This window comes from Pyxicephalus adspersus, chromosome 8 (genome assembly GCF_032062135.1).
Source record: "Pyxicephalus adspersus chromosome 8, UCB_Pads_2.0, whole genome shotgun sequence".
Taxonomy (NCBI): Eukaryota; Metazoa; Chordata; class Amphibia; order Anura; family Pyxicephalidae; genus Pyxicephalus; species Pyxicephalus adspersus.
Genome location: NC_092865.1, coordinates 21,441,799 through 21,459,729, shown reverse-complemented (window position 1 = coordinate 21,459,729; position 17,931 = coordinate 21,441,799). Strand labels below are relative to the sequence as shown.

The 17,931-nt window shown below is 36.7% G+C and overlaps 1 protein-coding gene across 2 annotated transcripts in view; it reads left to right on the top strand.

Annotated features, from left to right (window-relative positions):
- ASTN1 (astrotactin 1) overlaps positions 1-17,931 on the top strand; it is a 330,666-nt gene that overhangs the window by 96,186 nt on the left and 216,549 nt on the right. The gene's annotated exons all lie outside the window — the stretch shown is intronic.

Sequence of the window (17,931 nt, the reverse complement as noted above, 5' to 3'; positions counted from 1 at the left end):
TGGGTATGCTGGGACTGTACACTAAGCTGCATATATTTCTGTTGTATAGATGGGGCTGCCACAGGAACATGCTACAAGTAGTGTTTCCGCGAAAGGCAGCATTAACTGACATGAGGAAGCGGTAAACACACTTCAACCCCACTGCCAGTTATTTTAAGAAACACTACAGAAATCGGTAAATCTATTGCTATTGTGTTTTGCTTTCCCCACCTCTTAGATTGTAAGCTCTCTTTTGCCGCAAAGAGACAGAATTAGGGAGCAGACTTACACAAGGTACAGTTGATACAGTTTTCATGTACTCCATTTGTTTTACAAAACATGTTGTACATTTCATGCATGGTTTTAACAATCTTATAAGGGTTAAAGTAATTGTCCTATTAAATGGTGCCTAAAAAGTCCAGTAAAGTTTTTTTTAAATAAATAAAAATGGTTTATTATGGTTGGATGTGGCACCATACACACACTTTACAGCATAAAATACTGTTGAAACAAATTTCACCAAAAGTATATGTTTTATAGCCAATTTTGCATTGCACATAACTAGTATGTACAACTTGTAAAGTGGGAACTAAAGTGAAAATGTTGCAAAGCAAAAAGAAAACTCCTGTAAAACAAGTGTCAGTATTAAAAGTTATCAGCTATGTCTCCATGGGCATAACTGCAGAATTCTAAAAGCCTGTGGCTATGAAGCTACGTTATTATAGATTTGTTGATATCCACAAGTGAAGTTTGTATAGTAATCTATAGATTGTAGGTTACACTAACATCTCATTTTCACATATTTCCCTTGCTCTTTTGTGCATCAAAGTTGCACAACAATATAGCAAAAGTGAAGGTTTTGCCAACAGCGCCCAATCCTAATTCATCTGTCAAATGAAACTGAGAATTTAGAAGCTTGGAATTGTTTATTGTTGCTGTATTCTTTTTTTTCTCATTCTATGCTCAAGTTTTATTAAATCGCCTCCTTCTGAGTGTCACCTTCACACGATGAAATAATGAGGGTGCATGGAGCGTTATTTTTGGCAAGAGACGTAAACAGATGTAAAGATCCAGCTGCTGTAATGGTTAATTCTGTAAATAAGCGCTAGGTGACACAGGATGAAATTGCAAGGAAATAATTACATTTTCCAACATGCTTCTCCTAGCTTTCAGAGAACAGGCAGAACCAGCCGCGTGTCGCGCTGGGATTTCTGCTGATCCACGCAGTCTCCTTAACTACTTTTTGGGTAACCATGGTTACTGCATATTGCTTCTCATTCTTGGGCTCCGGTGTGGCTTAGCTTGTCAGCTCAGGCTAAATTGGGAAAGCAGGATAGAAGTAGACAGAGATGAATTTTTTTATAAGGATTTTCTGATTAACCTCTTTGCAGCAACACAATCGTAATGAGTCAGTAGGCCTTCTGACAGAAAAAGCATGTACAACTTTGTAAACAGCCTAGGATCAGTCCTATTTAGGTTGTTTGGTAAAAATAATGATCTGAAGTGCATAAACAAAATACAGCCAGTAAAATAAAAAAGGACATGTCCTGTTAGGAAACAGCACATTTGCTTTGGAGGAGTAAAGTTGCTTTCGAACTGAAAATGATACAGATTAAAATACGTCTAATATTTCCCAAACAGGAGCCATGTTTGTTGCCCTTCAGCTAGTGGAAGCTGATTGGTTATCTATAGTACCCAGCTAGATCAGCTTAACATGTATACTGTTGATATGGAAAATGAAAGAAGATATATATTTGGTTGCTAGTGGCATCAGCTCTTCCGTATGCAAAGGCTAATTGTGCGATTTCCTAGAGCAGTGTAACATGCAGGAACTCTGAAAAACATTTAGATCTCAGGGAACCCCTGCTGTAACTACTTCATCCACAGCTCACAGTACATAAGTATGGTGTCATTGTGAAGAATGTCACCCTTGGAAATTAGCAGAGAGACAAAAAAATCATTGGTGTTAGTTATCCTGAGTCACAAATTTCTCATTGCTCAAAGACACCCTTAGCAACCTCTGGAGGAGCCCTGGTTGAGAAACACTGGTCTATAGCATCAGATTCACTTTTGTAACTTGACCACATGCTTCTAAAATCACCCCAGAACAACTACACTTTGCACATATTCATTTCACCTAAAGTCGACTTGTTAATAATATTGACATATAGGGCATATGTTAGTATTACCAAATCACCTTATCAATTGTATTAAATAAGTTACTTGTTTTCTTAAGTTAAAACAAGCTTGTCTCATTTCATGATGGGTTTCGCCAATAGGCTTCCTCAGGGGAGGTACTGTATAAACTGGTAAGCATTCACTCTTTTTGAGAAAAAGAAGTGTATGGCGGAGAAGTAACAAAGTATGGTAACCGCAATGTGACCCAAAATTGATCCTAGAAGGAAAAGATATTTACATGGAGGTCTGTTAACATTGTAGCTTTAGAGCCTGCTGCACTGCTGACTCCCTCCTCTAATGTCTCTACCTCCCTGTCAGGACATCCTGCCTGCTAGTAAACTATGATAATATAGATTTACCATATGATAAACACAAAGGTTTGTTTTTTTTTCAGGTAGACTGTGATAAGTACTCCATGCTTGGAATCCAAATTAGATAGATGAAGCCCGAGGAAGCCTACTGGTGAAATGCATAGGGAAAAGAGATATCCGTGTTTCCCTATGAGGCAACCCTAGCTTCAAGTGTACCTTTGTACTTTGATTGTCTAACCTTGTAAATAATGGATACTATGATATCCATAGTACAATGTTTAATTGGAAGGAATCTCCTTATTTGTTACCCATATTTGTTATGTGATTACACACAATATGTAACCATTTGCCAAACAAAACCCTTGCTCTTCTCTTCTTTGAATTTGTTATTTATGTATCAATGCAAACTATATATATATTATACTATATATTATTTATAAGTAGATTAAAAAGCCCAATTGTCTGTTTAAAGCAAACATGACAATAAAGATAAGTGTCTAATTATAAAGTAGTAAATCTGACCAGGTCCATTTTCAATGACAGTGATGGATTATCTGGCAGAGAATGTAAGTTTTACTGTACTCTGACTTCTCTAATTTACATACTTGTTTCATGTTACAGTCTCAGTAATCTGTCAAGAGGCTGACAACCAGCTCATTGATATTTTTAGAACGGATTAAGTAATGGCAGACCCCCTATTAGATATTATTAGTGTTATTAAATAGGCATAATAGTAAAATTAGGTACAGAGGAGACTTAAACTACATGCACACGTCAGGTATTAATCAACAATCTGACGTGTGTACAGTGATACCCAGATGTTGTTTATCAATTGACCATGGCAGTTGATAAATGATTGATCAGTGTATTTTTATGGAAGAAAGCATAGCAGTGTTCTGCTCGCTTACTCGGCCTGCCCACTCCCCTCACTGTAGAGCAGAACAGTGCTGTGTGTACAGCACTCCTTTCACTGGCAACGATCAAAAATGATCATTTCAATCGACAATCATCTAACATCTATCAGATATCTGTATGAGCCTTTAGAAACGTATTTCATACACTATATTTTGCTTTGTATCCCGGTGTCTACAACCCCGCCATAATTATAACCTGCATGGAGTTTCTATGTTCTTTCTGAGTTTCTGTGACTTTCTACTTCGTACTTCAGTTTCCTTTTGTAAATTGTTCTGTACATATTTTCCAACATTCTGAGATCCTCATTGCAAAATCCATATAGCCAAAGGACACACCTCTACTGTATCCCAAGTTACCAGCCTAGGAAGGTTCCATGTAACACTACAGTAGACAGTTCATTTTATAGACGTTTGAACATCAGTCCATGAAAAGGAACAACTTTACAGGGATTGAGGTCTAAAAACAGGCAGCCCCCCGAAAAAAAAATACCAAGTGGGAGCTAAGTCTATGTTTCTTGTAAGATTTTGCTTAATATGTCAGCTCTATAAAGTTAGAATTACAAATAAAGTGAAAAACATATGAAACATATATAGTTTACATTTTAAGATATTGTTTTTAAAAAATACCAAGGGAAGGGTTTAAACATACAACCATTTACTAGGCTTTTAGAGCTCTTCTAAGATAAACCATTGAGCAAATGGATAAATAGAAGGTGAAATACTTGAAATTACACAACAGATATAACTGTAATAAGGAAAAATGTGTACTTATCCATAGCAACTAGTTAGAATCCGGCTGTCAGTTTGATGATACATATAAAGGAAATAGCTAATAATGGTAGTTACAACAGTGCTCAAACTTTTCCTTAAATAAACAAGACTATAGTTTTAGAGGAAATAAAATCAAGTAGTAAAGGTATCTCCTAATGTAATGTCATAAATAACATTACAATAATCGTAACATCTTCGAAGGGACAAAAGTTGTTGCAAAATGTAACATGTTTGAGTTGTCTGGTGTAAAATGAGGTGAGAAAGTTAGGATCTTCCAATAAGAACCCCTTGTTTGATGACGGGTGTCCAAGAACTGATGTAGCAGTTTGGAAAACTGGGAAATGTCTTCAACAACACTAGAACAAGTCCATTTAAATGTGACCAACAACAAGGACAATTTGTTCTTCCTGTTTGTGTCTCCAGCACCAAAGGAAATCTCAGTGGGCAGACATAAATTGCTCCCATAATTTGCTACCAACAGATTTACTTTTAAGAAGATGACTAGACACCAGTGTTGCCTGTGATCTCCCTGCATCCATGCTTTTCCCCAATTTACTATGTCTCTGTCCTTGCTGTGTGATGATGGCTATCTTAGTGAAGGCAAGACTTTCTTCTTCTTGCTGACGACTGATGGTTAAAAGCAGTGTTTGCAACCTTTTTACCATGCGTGAACCCTTTCATATAAGGGGTTCAGGGATCCCCCACTAAAATTACTATATCTCCAACTCACAGTATATTAGTGTGAAAACCAGTAGGGAGAATGACTTTTACATTGCTGACAAAGGGATCATGGAATCTGGTAAACTGACTTGAGAGTAACAAAGTGCTCACTGCTCAGGGAATCCCTAGCAGTCTCTGGAAAAACCCTAGAGTAAATCATCAAGAAGCAGCAAGTTTACTGGAAAAACATGGGTACACTGATTAAATAAAGCAAAAACAGGGGGATGCTTGCAATCCAGGACCTCAGGTACAGCTTGTCCCCTTGTCCAGTAAGGGGAACAGCAAAGCAGTAACATCACTAAATCTCTTGAGAATGGCTGCCAACAAAAACAGGAGTAGGCAGGATATGCCCTATAGTGATACACCAGTTGATGGTTGCATAACCTGGTAAACGATCAATATTTACCTAATATTGAACATGAATCTTGAATAACCCAACTCACACTTACAGGTCAAGCTAAATTGCAAGGAAAGCTCTCAAAACAACTAATAACCCAGTTGGTACTCCTTGCTGTTTACTACTGTAAAATACTAAGGCTGGCAGAGCTGGGGTTTTATAGTAAACTGTAGGGTGTACCTCCACTGTCTGCTGCTTATTAGGAATAGCTCCCTATTAATTTACAATAACCTGCCTAATGCAGGATGGAGGGTGTTCAAAAGGGCCAAAAACTGGCATTCCGCCAATGTTCAAAATATTAATCAAAACACATACAAAAATACCCTTTTTCAATAGATTTTCAGAAGATTTGCATTTTATTAGATCTAATGTTTATTTTATTAAAAATATAGTATAGTGTATAGCCACTCTTAGATAATCTTACACTGCTATGGAAGCTGGAGTGCCTAGGCACAGTCCGAAATCAGAAAATGCACCGCTACTTCTTTAAACAAGGTAGATTCTTTAGGGAACCGCTTTCTTTTTCTAAAAAATAAGTAAATCTATTTTTGAGTATACCTCAAGTTTAAGCAGTTTGAAAAGAAAAGAAATGCACACAATTCATTGAACGTAAAAGGAAAAAACAGGCAATTATACCTCATATGCTAACACAGTAAGGTGAAATTCTGCTTTTTGTGTTCCCTCTTTTGACATCAGCTGATATAATACCCATATTTGCCACAGGGTTTATTTAGACAGTGCTCAGCTTGATCTAAGTATGAGTTAGGGCAGGTAACTGAATACTTTCATTTCAGGTCACAGTTAGAATATAGAGATGTCTGTCAGCTGCTGTGCACTTTAATTCAAGGGTACAGAGAACACAGCAGTCGCTGGACCACACTCTGTGCTGATAACCACAGGTACCGTGTTGTCCTTTTTGAAGGCTTGCTCTGCAGTCATTCATTTATCTTATCCTATTCATTTACATTGTAGTGGTGTGTTGGATTTTGCTTATAAGTTTGTGAATGCCTAAAAACATCTTTTTTTCTGTAGGCTATTCAGGAAAATAAAATGGAAATGACATTATCAGAAGGAAGATATTTTGAAGGAAGAATCTGGGCAAGGAAAAGATGAACTAGCAAATTTATGAAGGCCATCTTATTAATACAATAATACAATATATGAGAGAGTCACCAAAGAACCCTTGTGCCAGACCTTCAGACCAATTTTTAGGGTATGCAAGCCACTATTAGCCATGTATAACAATTATTCATGGTATGGTTCATTAAATGACACCTAGATAAGTGTGAGCTTGGTCCAGGTTTACATGACAGTGGCACCAGGTACTCACACCCAACCGACCCACTTCTAGTATAAATGACCCCTAAGTCTTAAATAAAATTAGGGTAAAATTAAAACTGGTCTTCAGAGCAAAACGTAAGAGGAAACCACCTGTTTTGGGGACAGTGATCTAAGAGAGAAATGGCATCCCTAAGATGTCCACTAACTTTCTGTTCTGTCTCTGAGATCAGAATTGTATTCCCTGCTGTTTTTTTTTATTTCCCCTAATTGCTGTTTCACTCTCTTACTTATTTCCCCTTAGTGCTGTCTAGCACTAAGGCAGAGGCATAAAATGTACTTTAGGAGGCCATTTTCGCTTCTCCAGTGACTTGATGTTGATTCCTCACTCATAACCTCTTCCTATGCATGACTCTGAGACTTCCTTAGGGCTGCTCCTAGTCTCTGACAATCACTTCACTTTCCATGTCACATTCCTCCTAACATAACTAGCCCTCAAAACACATCTCTTCAAAATTTCCTACCCAGCTTCCTCTTTTTACGTACCATAACCAATTATCCACCATTCGACTTACCAATTACAGTGTCAATGGTAGGATCCTCTTCTCCTTCTGTTTCATTGTTTGTACTTGTCAAGTATTTAGGTTTGTCATCTACAACCCCTATTTATTGTACCTGCATAACATATCTTTGTGATAAAAAAATGAAAGTAATAAAAAAAAAGTGGTTAAATTCATCTGTATAGCAAAAGCCGAAAAATAATCACTCTTATGTGTTCTGAAAGATGTCTTCATCAAGCTCGGATGCCATCAGTCCTAAGTAAATAATCTCTTTCTGTCAAGTAGGCATTTCAGGACATTCTATATCCATGAAAAAGATTGACCAAGATTAATATATGTCTTTTTTTTAAATTCAAGCACTCTGATCAATAGTTTCAACTTCACTTTTTCATTAACATCGTCTTCCATCAAATTTACTTCAGACAGACATTAAGGATTGTACACAACATTCACAAAGCACAAACCATTTATAAGCTTCTGTTCAATGACAAGATGACCATTTCCTGATTTCTCATTAGCAAAAATAAAACAGAATATTATTAAAAGATATTTTCTATACTGAAAACAAATTATCTATGTGATTTGGATTCCAAGCATAAAGCGCTTATCACAGTCTACCTGGAAATAAAATCTTGGGCTGTAATTATTTAGATGGTATGGGTGACTGCAATCCAACATTCAAAAGGCAGTGGTTATCATATAGTAAAGCTATAATACCATTCCTTCTTAAATTTGTACACTGATCAATGCCTACATGAAAATTGATGTCAATGCAGGTCCATTTTGAACTCTTAAAGCAGAACTTTAAGCAAAAAAACACTTTTGAAAAGCCCTCAATCCCTCCGCAATCAGAGTCCAGTAGGTCCCATAAGCTAGGTACACACTTGCAATAATTATAGTTAGAAAATGAACGACTAACGATTATGCACGATTATGCTGAACAATCATATTGTGCACAATTCTGTACATGTTGTAACAATACGATAGTTCAAATATAATCCATCAATAATGTACACATGCTAGATACGATCATTTAAATGATGTAGGAAGTGACATGTAAAGGAGAATGTGTATTGTGGAACCATCCATGATCACTGAACGACCATACACACAATAGATAGTAAATAATCATCGCTCAATGAGATCCGCCGGGATGGTCGTTCCTTTCCAGTGATAATCCTCGTTGGTAGCTGTCGTTGGGCACTTTTTTTGTTAATGATTATTGGATAAACGGTCGTTAGTCATTCGTTTCCAACGATAATTATTGCAAGTGTGTACGCAGATTTAGTCGACTTCTTTTCAGGTGGAGACCTTCTTTCTTCTTGTGGCTTTTGCTGGCGTCACCCAACATTGCAGAAGAGCATGATCAGGTGACATGTCTTTCTAAAAATAAAAGTGCCGATCTCAATAAGCATATATAAGATTGGCACTTTCTAGGAAAGCCTCTTATGACGCATGCCTGATCTCTGACATGCACAGAAGGAGCAGCCCATAGCTCCCTGCAGTATGTGACATATGAATCCCAGGAGGCACAGGTTTCCCTTTCAGTCTTTAGCGTGGTGGTGGTAAAGATGAAAGGGGAGAGGTCCTCCCCAAAATTTTTTTTAGAAATTTTAAAAAACACCACATTTTGCAACATATAAAACAGAACATCATTTTTTTTTAAATGTGTTGATAGGTCTGTTTTAAGGCCCATTTACACCTGTCCATGGCTGAGTGTTGTGATAACACACAAGTTACCGCAACACTGCAAGCGATAACGCCCATTATGTGTGTTAGCACATTGTGATGGCATTCATTCTGAATGGCACTGCAACACATCAAGGCAACTCATCCTATTGCACAGTAAACAGTATGGAAGTCAGCTCATCAAACCACCGTAATGGCCATTATCTGTTGCACCTCCTGTGCCATTAGTATTTACAGACATTTAGCATAGTAAAGTGTTGAATATAAAATGTATTATGGAAAATTAAATGGTTAATTACATTTTTTTTTCATAATCATAGTTGGTTTTAAAATCAAATTAAGTTGGATTGCAGAACAGCTGGCCAAGATAAAATGCATAACTCGTGCAACCATAAGGCAAATACATCAGAAATCCAGTGGAACAGTTTTGTTTGTGTGTAAACCGCTTTTACTTACATCAAATAGTGTCCATAGCAACTGCAATTCAAAGATTAACAACTTAAATAGAGATGCCGGTATCAGTTTAGAGCTGGAGAAATGTTTGGTCCTGGTGCAGAAATTAGGGTTGCGTTTTAAAGTTGGCAAGAAGTTATAAGTCAAAAAGTAGCTTTTATCATTATAATTATTATTATTTGTTTATATAAAGGCAATATATAGTAGTGCTTTTCTGAGTCTATAGTCTTGTCACATTCATCAGAGGTTCTCAAAAATCCAATTAAATTATATTAAATGATTGTCACTGGAAACAATGAAAAGTGATCATTTTCAGCAAAAGCCAAAAAAAATCTGTATAGGTTGCATTGTGCTATTGGGAAGAGAAGATAGAGAACAATCAGGAGGTGCTGTCCTTTCTGTTCATAGTTTAGTGATTCCATGCTATACCTCTAAACTTGTTGGGATTTTGAGTTTAAGAAAATCAAGTGCCTGTACACAACTTAAGACCAATTGTAAAAACCAAATAATCACTTTTTTTATGGAAGAGAGGGGCTAAGGGAGTAAAGCAAAGAAAACCCATGCAAACTTTAAGAGAACATTCAAACTCCATTCAGCTAGTGTTCAGGATTTAAACATGGAACATGGTTCTGCAAGCCAAAAGTGCAAGCCATTTAGACACCCTGCCTTTTTGGCATGAACCTTTTAGGAGGTAGGGAATTTTGTATGCAATTAGTAATCATAGAGTGCATTAAATGTAATGAATATGATTTGCTATCCACAAAAAAACAGGTGCAAACCACAAAATTATGTATATTCATTTAAAATCCACTTCTCCTAAAAATTCCCTTAATCTCAGAATGCAGATATAGAAATATTACCTGTTTTTTTAATGGGAAAAGCAAAGACGCTTGTGCAGATAAGTCACACCATATGGGGCTATATAAGGGAGCGACAGGCTAATTCCACTCCTGCACTAAAAAAAAATATGTATGTGTAGTTTACATTTATGTACAGGAAACTTTGGTGGATGTTTAAAAAAAATCAGCTATCAGTTTAAAGTCCACTGTAAGTAAATACCATTATTTAAATCAGATTATCATCCAATTATCTAAAAGGGAATCCCAAGATCTGCATATTCTTCCTTGCAGCACATTTGACTCAATGGCCAGCATTGTTGCCTTTGCCGTGCTAGGTCAGATGTTCAAATCTTGGCCAGGACACGATCTGCAAGTTCTCCCTGCATTTACATAGGATTCCTCCGAGGACTCCTGTTTCCTTCTTCATCTCAAAAACATATAGTTAGGTTAATTGACTTCACCTTAAAATTGGCCTTAGACTGTGTTAATGACATATGACTATGGTAGGGACATTAGATTGTGAGCTCCTTGAGGGACAGTTAGTGATATGACACTAGACTTTGTAAAGTACTGCCAAATATGTCGGCACTACATAAATACAAGTAAACAAAATAATAAATATCTAGTTTTAGAGAATGGATAAAAGGAAGCTCTTTTTTTTTTCCGAGTCCCGTTAAAAAGAATCAACAAATTCCCTATTCAGGAAAAATAATGGAAGGTGAGAGAAGAGCACTCCAAAGGGATGGAAAATGCTCTTTAAATAGCTGTCAACCAGACTGCGGGTCCAAACTTGATGATTTCTTATTGCCTACTGGTAATGGAGCAAAAGAGGAGCAGTCAGAAGCAGCACAGAGCTTGAAGCATATTACACTGTATATAGCAGGGGTCCCCATCCCCCGGTCCACTAGGCAATCTGACACACTGGGCCGTCTGACAGGTGGGCCATGGCTTTGGCCAGCGAACAGGCCAGAACCATAGACCACATCACTGGTACATATTGCAGGCTCGGACCTGCGATGAGAGAGTGGGCAGGTTCTGGCATCATGACGTCACACAGCATTACACACAGCTCCCCACGCATGCGTGGTCGGGACTCTGTGCATTTAGTGGTCAGCTCCAAAAGGTTGGGGTATACAAAGATAGACATTACAGTGGATGAAATGCCTTGTAAGATACTGCCAGGTTAAGGAATTTCCAGAATAATACAATAAATCTGCAAAAAAACTAAATTGAAGCAAATTCTAGGACTGGGTGTTATGTACACTGTTATCCCATTAAAACTCTCATAAGGCAGATTAGGTTCTCTTTAAAGCTGCTCTGTTTGAATTTTTACTTTTTTATAACTTTCTTTCTTGAAAAGGAACCTACAATATTGGGTATTTTCAGTATGTGATGCAAATGCATAAACGAATAAATGTTTTTTTCTGTGCCCTTACTTAAACTTCACAGCCCCAGTGTTTTTTTTCTAACAAAACTATATTCATGCAGAAATATTTATATGTTCCTGAAATGTTTTAAAATATAGATGTGGATAAATTAGTCTCTGGAAGAAACTTTTTTTTTGCTAGCTCAGGCAAATAGTTGTGAAATTCCGATATTTGCCTAATTTGTATACTTGTTCTGATCATTATTTCCATCACAAACTGTGTTCTAATCATTAGTCCTTCTGTTGTTTGAATTATCTTGTACATTCCGGAGTCTTGTAAAATCAAGTAATGACAAATGCTTATTAATCAGATGGAAATTCCAGATAATTAAAAAAGTTATCTTTTGATGAAATAATTTTTATGGAATAACTCCTTAAATACTGTTGGTATTTAGGTCATATTAGAAGATAGAGATAGGCAACATTTCTTAAAGTGTAACTCTAGTTAAATATTGATATTTTACCTAGGGGAAAGTACAGTATTTTGTGGGTTTTAATTGCTGTACGTGGCCTTATTTTTTTACATTTAGCATTTAAAAATTAAACATTCTTCTCCCAAGCACAACAGACTTGGCACATGGTCTGGTATTATTTTTACAGTTGAGAAGTAAGAGTCTGGACTGTTTTTTTATTTATACCCACTAAGCCCTTCAACTTCAGAATGGTGTTCCAGTAAACCAAACAGAAGTTTGGTGCTGATTCTGGCACAAGAAGTCAGTAAGGTTTGTGTGTGACTTACCCTGGCAAGCAGTTTCTTTTCATAACTGTCAATGTCCTCTATTGAATAAATGAAACAATTAAAGAGTAATATCACGCAGCAAGTGAAGTTGTTAATTGAACTCATAATTTATTCCAGAACATTGCATCTATGCTAAAAATGTGAAAGACCCCAGGACAAAAAAGTATGATGGTAGTTCTATTTTTATGGGATTAATAGTGAATAACAACAATTTGAAAAAAAACATTTCTATATAAAATCTTATGTTTATTCATATACCTTTTAAAACACAAAATGTATAATAAACAAGTGAAACAGTCTTATTATTCTGTCCAATTATGCCTCCAAAAGTTTCAGAGCCTCCTACATTTATATATACATATTTCTTATAATACTTAATATGCATAATTTGTCTTAAATCTGATGGAAGGCCAAGACCATTTTTTACCATGTTTCACAGATCTCATCTGAATATGGAAGTACTGCAAAAATGCCTCAGCAAATGTGAAAAGTCTATAACTGTAATTAATATAACAATCCTCATATGAATGAATTATACATTTTCATACTATGCATATAAATATGTGTACATATGTGAGTAGAGACACACAGATTTTACTATTTTCAAAACAGAACATTCATATAAAATCACTTAATCTGAATTTTTTTTATTCACTGCAACATGCACAGGCTACCTTACAGGGTCAATAGGTGTGCAGTAGGACTCCAGGGGCCTGTGCTGTGTAACCTTTCCTCCAGTACAAGCAGGGCTTTTTTCCCATTGAACGCACCAGGACATAGTTCCAGCACCTTTTTTCAACAGAGTTTCGAAGTTTGTAAAAGTCTGTAAAGGGGAACAGCTGTCTGTAAAAATGACAGCTCAGCCTGTGAACACAGGCTGCACATGTGTGCTTCAATACTGGACGTTGGCTGAGCAGCCTAAGTGCTTGGGAAATGTTATCACGTGCAGCGTGAGCTGCGTGACCTGTGAAAATATTTGAGGAGGGCCAGTTGTTTAAATCTGCCTGACTATTTCCCACGGACACAGTGATTCAGAGCATTTTGCTCAAGGTACAGTGATCCATGCCAGGTGGGCTGCGGAAAAGGTAAAGGAGAATTACAACTCCAAAGCCCTCATAAAAGCTTTCCATACTCTCTTTTCCTCACATACCTCTGTATGGAGTGCTCTCCAAGGGAAAGGTCTGGCACAGTATCTGGAGTAGGAAGAGGGGTGGAGGAGATGGACAATGTCTGGACTCTGGAGGATTACCAAGATGTAATTTCTGGCCCCTTTTTTCATACAAAAAAAGCACTGAGTACAAGGGAGTCAAAGAACCAACACACTACAGCCTTAGGCTTTGCCTTAGGCAGGTAGGCTTTGTTCATACTAAGGCTATGTTCAGACTGGCCATGGTAGTGGTGGTTTCAGATTTCTCATGCCAGTGAAGTGCTGCCAGAATGGAAACAAAAGTAGCTTCTCCCCACTGAAGCCCAATAGGAAATGAATGGTGGCTGCAACAAGTGGTACCAGTACCGCTCTCTGCTGTCAGCTGTCAAATGTGAAGATGCTGATTTTTAGGAACCAACGCTGTGTCTGATAGACCAACTGGCCAGTGCCTGCTGCCAGGAGCCATACAAGATCACTTGATCTAAGTCTGAACCTAACCTAAGGCTTAAGCTTCTAGATATAAGTATAGTTTACAAAATTATGAAACTGAATCTCCAAGAATCTCAAGCTAACCTTGCTACAATGAATCCGTTTGCTTCTGATTTTCCTGCTTGTCTGTAAAATAGAAAAGCCACACCAAGGCCTATGGGATGTTGAGGCTACTTAGGTAAATATACACACTATTTGTTATTGCTGAAAGGGAGATATATCTAGTAGTAGCTATTCACATTTAACTGGATTTGTTCTTGTAATGTTGAAGACAATTTGCAGTTTTACAAGCCAATTATTCAGTTCTAAAGAAAGTGTTTTGGGGCATTTATGGGATTTTTGAGGTGCCTTTAGGGTTTTTTTGAGTGTTTGCTATTTTACCTCTTCTTTGCCACATTGTTTGACGACCTTGCTAACTTGATAAATGCTTGAAAACTCATACAAAAGCTATATAGACATTTTTACATGTTTTAAAATAACATTTTTGTAGATTTAGCCTAACTCATTCAAATGATAAACATTGTATTATGTGATAGATGTCTTCTTACAGTGTCCTTTCTTTTTTATTTTGCCTGAAAACACAATCATAATCTTCTATTTCCTTAATCTGTTGCAGTTTACAAACTCCTTAAAATCTCATCATTGGGTGCTAGACTCCAAGATTCCTGCCATCCAGTTTTAGAAGTATATGTAGATGTGCTCCAAAAACCAATGTGTTCAGCATAAACTATATTTATAAAAAAGCATTTTAAGTCCTTACAACATTGTTGAAAAAATGCAATTGGTACAGCAAAATAGTCCTGAATGTCCTGCTTTTGTGCTTATGCCTTAGCAATTATTTCAAATGTGAGCAGCCAAAACAATGTAGGAATTTCTTATTTTTTTGTTATAAAAATTTGAATACTGGAGATTTGTTTTGTTGATTATGCCAGCCAAGGGCTTTGCCATTATTCATAATAATTAGATCATTAGATGGCAGTATTCTGTTGATGTCTATCAATGATATAGAATGCAATATAAGCAGCAAGCCACCCGCTGTTTCAAGTGTTGCTACTCGGTATTGCTACTTCCAAACTATTGTATGTTATTTAGAATCCAAACCGTGTTAATGTTAGTATTTTTATAAAAAAGGACCTTGTTTACTATACAGCACCTGTTGGAAGTATTTGGCGCAACAGAAGGTAGCAATGAAGAATATTATGTTTTAGTTATTTATTTTTGACCAATTTTGGATAAATACAGCAAGGTGTGGTCTGGGACATAACTTTTCAGGGTCTATTTATAAAGCAATGACTGAGCTACACCAAAACATTCCCTGGTGGAGAATGCCTGGTGGATCTCTGCTTTCAAAATACATGGACCTGGAAGATTCACCAGAGAATGTTTTGGTAAATGTCATAGTCTCTATTTTATGAAAAAAGACCTCTTTGTGTGCCCTGTTTGCTTCAGGACTAGTTGACAACATTAATGGTAGACTTTATTAATGCCTTTAATCTTGGAGATTTATTTACAATATATAACCACTTGTAATGCAGAGATTATACATAGGGGCTGTGCTGGTGTTAAATAAACAGACCTTTTTATTTTGGTGCTTTTTGTTATTCAGAAATAATCCTAAGAATCAACCCAGTGTTGCCCAATCCAAATTGCAATACCTGCATTCTGTAGAGTTGACCTTTAGTCCATGGTAAGAAAAAGTGCAATGTACGTGAATGCTAAGATATTATTCAGTTACAGTCTTTGGTTTAAGAAGGACTTCTCTTATCAACCGCTTCAGCAACCTCATTATCCAGAACGGGCTGCTCCATATCACTGAATACATTGGGATTCTGCTGAGAAAATATTGCATGAAATCTGTCAAAGTTATAGTTCCATAAAATAAACTCTGTTACTGCTAAACTTTGGGTCAAAAATTGTTTGAGCTTTCTAATAGAATATTGTACAAAATGGTATTATCATACACAGACAACGTAGAGTTTGGCAGAGGATGAGAGCCAATGGCCCATTATTCTGCCCATATTCCTATCTACTTTAAAAGCTGAGGTATTTAATGCTTGGCATTGCTGTGCGGGCAGAGCTGGCAGTAAGCTATGGAATCCCCTGTGCAAAAAGTCACAACCCAAGGGTCGCATGTGATCGTATTAAGTCTATTACATATTATGACAGAAGCTGCCGCAGTGACAGTGTGCATTGGGTGCGGCTGGGAGGAAAGCTTAGAGCTGCAAACCATAGTTTAAAAAACAGACATTTGCCTAAAGACTGTACTGTAAAGCCTATGTAGGCTGCTTTTTCTGTCTTCCTTCCAAAAAGTCTAGTAATCTGGCTGTCTCACACTCAAAAGCATAAATTTGGACTTTTGATCTACATAGAAGATCTGAAAGGGGGAGGTCATGCTTTTTTTTTTGTTCAACATTTGGGACCATGGTCACAGGTAAAACATAGTGAAGGGAATCCAAAATGTAATGTTGTCTCCAAAACATTGTTCAGGAAAATAGGTTGCATGTCTGACATCTTTTCCACCAACATCTGTCGGAGGTGGCATTTTACTTAGGATTACTATTTACTTCCTTTTTTATTAGATTTGAAAAGAGATTTTCACAGAAATCTTGCTAATCGGTACACAGACAGCAGTAAAAATACAACAGAGGCTCCAATTCTTTTGTGCTGTATCCATTAATGTAAAAGATTGGTTGGAGTTAAATATTTTATAGAGACACACCAATTTTTTAATAAAGTAACTTGAAAAGTTCCCTGCATCTTCGAACCAGTGATACTTACCTCTATAGTACTCCCTTCCTTCATTTGCCTTGAAAGAAGCCAGCAATAAAACTTGGTGCTTGAGGTTTTGGGAGAGCATATTGCAATACTTAGGTATAGAAACCCATACCTGGGTCCAACAGCCACATGACACCAGTGAGGTTTACACAGATCCCATCATCGTCTGCCTCTAGGGATCCAAAAAGAGACTGCAACAGGAAAATAAGATAAGTATTAGGGACTCCGGGGCCCTTTACAACGATAAATAATTTTCCCTTGGATAGGCAAGGTGACAGTGGCTCTACGTAGGTTGGAATCAGTTAATAATAAAGTGAGGTGGATGCGTTTACTGTAAAATTACAAGAATATGGATACATTTTATAAATTTAACTGGATCAGTCAACATTTTATTTAACTGCAGCAATAAAACTGATAATAAGATAAGACAATTTTTGGCCTCAGATAACTGTTCATAATACTATATCTAACTCATTACCAGGGGAACAGATTATTTTTAAAATGTATTGCTGACATTTGGTGTTTCAGGTCTGTAATAGTTTTCTGGTAGAATTAGGACCATTAACAAATAAGCAATGCCTAAAGATGGTGAGATAAAGGGGCAGTTTTTCTCCATATAGTCAGCTATAGTATTGCTTATTGCCATTATGTCACAATATTCTTACTAAAAGAAAATGGGTTTTGGAATGAGGCCATTTTGGCAGACAATGCAAATGGGGTGCTTCTTGTTTTCTATTGTGCAATTTTTATCAATATCAATCAAAATAATGGGGGTGAGGCCAAAGCTGTTACATTGCCTAGGGTCCTTTTTTCACAAATCAAACTCTTTTGTGTGCCTACATATGGAAAACTAGCCCTGAATATAAGACAAAAAGGGAGATAAGAAAATATTCTATGTACCCAGAAGTACCCACAAAGACAGTAATAGATGACCCAACCCTAAAAAATAGGCATGATTAAAAAGATCTGAATAAATTATGTTTCTACTAAAATTGAAAATATACTCTCAAAAATAACAATGCACTAACTAAGGATTAAGGACATGAGGTTATATTTTATATATATATATATATATATATATAACTGGAACCAAACAGTAATAAAATATCTAGAGAAGAACTGTCTCTACCGGTAAACCCAGTGTTAAAAATTGGGATCTATTAAAAGGTTCACCCTTTCTGTACTTGATCATGTCAAAGCCATCTGTTCTCCTTCCCTACTGCTTAGCTGCAGAGTCTGGCACTCCAATAATATTACATTATAGCA